The 4,724-nt window shown below is 37.9% G+C and overlaps 1 long non-coding RNA gene across 1 annotated transcript; it reads left to right on the forward strand.

Moving 5' to 3' along the window:
• The first annotated feature begins 945 nt into the window (after positions 1 to 945).
• LOC148223751 (uncharacterized) lies at positions 946 to 4,449 on the forward strand. Its single transcript, XR_015804201.1, has 3 exons — positions 946 to 1,044; positions 3,908 to 4,118; positions 4,233 to 4,449. It is a non-coding gene; the product is annotated as an uncharacterized LOC148223751 (long non-coding RNA).
• The last annotated feature ends 275 nt before the right edge of the window (positions 4,450 to 4,724 follow it).

The raw sequence follows: 4,724 nt of genomic DNA on the forward strand, positions 1-4,724 counted from the left end.
AACCTGAGTTTTTGAAAATTCTTTTCATGAAAATCTGTTCTTGCCTCTTCAGGGTGCAGAAGAGACAAGAGATGCTGGTGGGCAGGATTAGATGAGAAGTTCCTTTGGCATGTAGCCCTATAATATCATGGTGAGGTTCTGGGTTTTTTTTCAATTAAGAGAAAGCCAGAAAACATTCTTGTTTTTAGCAGGCATTGATTGAGATTTTCATCCAAGGGCTGGGCTTAACTTGTCTATTAATTTTGTTAAACAATCCTGTCTACATTCCAGAAACTCGTCTGAATTTTTCCCATAAGCAATTTGAAAAGTATTTGAAGAATGTAACTTTGATTTGATCAAGACTTTTTTTTTAAATCTTAATTGAAAAACTCAGCCCACTTTTTAAGCATAAACTTTAGACTGGGCTCTAAATAAATACATGTAGGTGGTCATTTTATGTCTACAAAACAACTCGAAAACTCATGAGCAGCTTCAGGGAGTTCAGATGCATGTTTGAATGCAAACAGTGTGGATTAGGCCCTCTTCACCAGATACACACCCATTAATTGAGAATAATCTTGTGCTTCTTGGAGGGAACCTCTGAGGGATGTAACATCATATCTTCCTCTGTCAGAGAATAAGGAATGTTGAAAGCCACTCAACCAGAGTATAAAGGCCTACGTTTTCTTCTTTACACTGAATACAACTGAGTTTTTGTGGGCTCCTGCAGGATTTTGTGGGTTTCCTTATTACAGAAAAAAATAATTTTTTTGGAACCCTTGGAGTAAAGTCAACAGTCTCATGTATGTAAAGAAAATCGTCTTATCTGACACTGCAGGTGGTTGTTTTAACTTCACTAGGGCAACATGAGGCTTTTGCTGACAGTGTGCCTGTCCATGAGTATTCCTAATTTTGTGCTTCCTTTTTCCTCCCAGTGAAACCAATACTTTATTAAAGGAATTCACGAGGAGAGTAGAAGTACCAAATATAATTAAGCTTCAACCTGTTTTGTGAAAATGGATGACCAGCTACAGCAAGAAAAACTGTGTGTAATGCCTAATGGAGGTAAAAAGATGTTCTTGTTCATGCATCTCCCACATGGGACAAGCTTTTAAGCAGGCCCCAGACAGAGGAAAAGTTTCAAATGGAGCCTGTGCTTTCTTTGACTCTAAAGTCAGTCAGGCATGCAGCAGAAATATATGGAGCCCAAGACTTCCTTATTTCCTGTGCCTGTGGAAGTCCTTGTTTATGCAATTAGTCTTCATGACTGTATACTAATAGCTTATATAAAGAGAATGCTTCTGGTACAGTTGTTTTTTATGCAAGAGGAGATGAAACACCAGTTGTGCAAGAGATTTCCCTTTGTGAATTAACCTAACAACTGCAGGGTCAATTACCTCTTCTCCTCCCATACACTGACGTGGAACAGCAGCTGTCTCTTGTGCTCTTGCTGCCTGGAAGGCATAAGAGTATATGATAGGTACATTGTTTTAATTAGCACTCTTGCATGGACTTACACTCAATTAATGTTAGATTTAGTGCACGATGAAGCAGCTTGAGAACTGTCAGAGGAAGGCAGCTGGGCAAGGATGTTGTTTGATCTCTTGTGTACCTTGAATCTACCAGGAAAAGGTTTGACTTCCTTCTAATGAGCATTGCCAATGTGCCTGGTGTCCTAAGTATGGCTCATTGCTTTTCTGTCTCATTTCCTAAAAGTCTTGGCTGAGTGACATACCTCATTATGCCCTGAGGTGGAAAAATAACCATGACTGTTTCTTAAATTTCTGAAGCAAGTTCTGTGGGAGATGTACGATCTGAGAAATGTCTGAGCAATACTTTGGCTCTTCAACTCTGCTAGGATACCACAACATCCCACAGTTTACCCTAGAGGCATATGCAGCAAGATATCCTTGCTGAAAGATGTTTTGTGGTACATATTTTGGTTTGCAATATGGTCTATTCATTGTGAAGACCAGAAATGTGTGCAAGACAATTTGAAAGCATAATTTGACATTTTTTTCTCAATATATTCACAAGACATAAGGGCACCTCTGAGGCATGAGTTCTAATTAAGGACATACAGAGAAATTTTCATGCAAATAAACTTTGAGATGTCTATATAAGAAAGCAACCAAAATGCTATCAAGTAAATTAGCTGCAGCGTGAGATAGTAGAGAAAAGGGTTTCCTCAGACATGCTTTTTAACAGTCTTCCCATCTTTTCTCTCTCATAATATCATTCCTTCTCTTTTCTCCAATTTTTTTTTTATTTTTTCAGAGGATTTTTTTTCAAATATAAGTGCTTTTATAGGAGAACCAGGTATAGATAAGAAACTTTTACTGTTGCAGACATTTCCATCAAAGCAATTTGTGTCATTCTTGGAAGAGGCAGCCTTTTCCTTTGTGTCTCTCTCACAATTGTAATGAATTTACCATTTATCTCCTTTTCCTTGGCACTTAGAGTTTTGCAATTTAAAAATTCCTAGTCCTAGCCTTTTCTGGAAAGGTGAGTCTGGCTGTGAACACAACTTCTGAAAAGCTACACTGGAAAAAAAATTAAGAGCAGAATAGTCCCTAGACGTAAAAAATAAAATTAAAAAATAAAACAAACCAAACAAAATATGAAGAAAATAAAAACAGAGGAGTCTCTCTCCCCTGGCATATCTGTCATGGCCCTCTATGTTGCATTGTAACATTAAGGCCTTCATCTTGGAATATCTCAGTGTGTATTCCCCAGTGATCAGGACACCAGCACTTTTCACCATCGTGGCAGCACTTTCCTGAAAGTGTTCCTCCATACTCCTTAAAACACACATTCCTTTTCCCCTATTAGCAAATAAATCTGGCCTTTAAAAATATAGAAGGCTTTCTGCTTTCATATTTCCTTCCTCCAGTATAACAAACAAAAGACACAGCTTTCCATTGTCTGAATGATGGCAAGTATTTTAAAGAACATTAACAGGATTTTTCTGAAAGCATATATTACTACTCTGCTACTGGTGCTTTTAGTCTCATTATCAACAAGACAAATCATTTTTATTCAACTCTATTTATACATGTGGTAGACCAAGAGAAAATGTTTTTAAAAAGGCTCAATGAGGTGTTACTTAAATGTGGTTTTCAGCTTTAAGTGATTTATTATCTATAAATTGAAAGATTTCAGTCGAGAAGGCTCTAGGACGCCACACTCTTCCTCCTCCTTGCAAACTATCTGTGAGCTAAGATTACAGCAGGTGAAAGTTCTAATGTCTGTTCAACAGATCTTGTGAAATAATTACATCCAGGAACCATTTGGTTCTCATTAGATCCAAGACTGAAGGAGCAAACTAGCATGAAGGAAGGAAACTTCCCTACCCCAAGAAACACCCCACATCCACACACAAATATCCTATAGGCGAGTTCTTTCTCACTCCAATAGCTGCTTAGTAAGCACACAAACCCAACTTCATGGACCTACCACTGTTTTCTTAAACCCCAAACCCTTTCATGTCATGTTGCAATATTAATTAATTATGTGTCTTAGTCTTCTTCTGCCTTCCAGTGTTTTTCTTTCTATTCTATTTTATAGCTTTTTTTTTTTTTTTGTGGTTTCAGATCTCTGCCTACTTTTTATCCATGCTGTCTCCAGTTATTCCTACTAGCACTGCTATGGCTCTCCTGTATGATAAAAAATCACCATCACCAGACTGAAGGGTAGTTTCAGGAGAGGAAGAAAGTACATGAAGTATTTTATAGTCATGATCCCCGCTTTCTTTTGTTTGTTTTACTTTGTGTAGATGATCTTCAGAAATTCATTCTGGCCCAGAAAAATGCCTCATAAATCAGACCCAGAAGGTCCTGTGTAAATCTCAATAGACCAGCCATCAGAGAGTTGGCTCAGAGCTTCACTTTTTCTCCTCTAAAATATATTTCTCTCTTTCTTTCCTGAGGCCTTTGCTTCATTTTCTGTGACCAGAGATGTTGCCTAAGTGTGAAAGGAAAAGGAAGCTGTCAACAACTCAGACTGGGTATATAATTGGCAGCAGAACATTACATTTCTCAAGCATAAAACCTTATTTTTCCTCCACAATACGTGGCAACTGTAGACCCTCTGACATCAAGACTTATGTCTGGAATGGCAACCTTAAGAATGCCTTAAGGGTGAGCAACGACTGAGATTTTCTTTGATAATCAGATAATTATTCATGAGAAGCTGTGGGAGTCGAGCACAGAGTTACTTATGGGATTCTAATGAATATCTATCTATATCTTCAGGTGCCAAATCCAGTCCCATGCATCCTGCTGGTTCCTAACAAACCTTGAAGTCTGAGCACTGTCAGCACCCTCTAAAGTTACATGAAGTCTGACATGGGAAAGTTACTCTTATGTTCTGGGATGCATTTGAATGAATGGCAAGAAGAGACCACAGGAAGGTATTTCTTTTGTTTATTATTTACTCATTAGATGTCCATTGAAAAATTACTAGCAAAAAAAGGGGAAGAGAGGCTGAAATTTAAAGATATAGATTTGTTGGCCAAAATTTCATAGTTATCACTGTGACTCACCTGATATAATCACTATTTTACCTCCCTGTGTTTCAGAGATGCCTCAATTCTGCAGCTTTCTCAGATGGTTTTAATTACAGATACCCAAGAATAATTATGGTGAAAGTAGTGCAAGAGCACAGTGGCCCCTGAGATGTTGGTCTAGCCAGTACAAAAAGAAGCTAAATCCAGTACTTTTATATGCTACCATCAAGAAGATGGA

Source organism: Sturnus vulgaris, chromosome 5, assembly GCF_052056855.1.
Source record: "Sturnus vulgaris isolate bStuVul1 chromosome 5, bStuVul1.hap1, whole genome shotgun sequence".
NCBI classification, from domain to species: Eukaryota; Metazoa; Chordata; class Aves; order Passeriformes; family Sturnidae; genus Sturnus; species Sturnus vulgaris.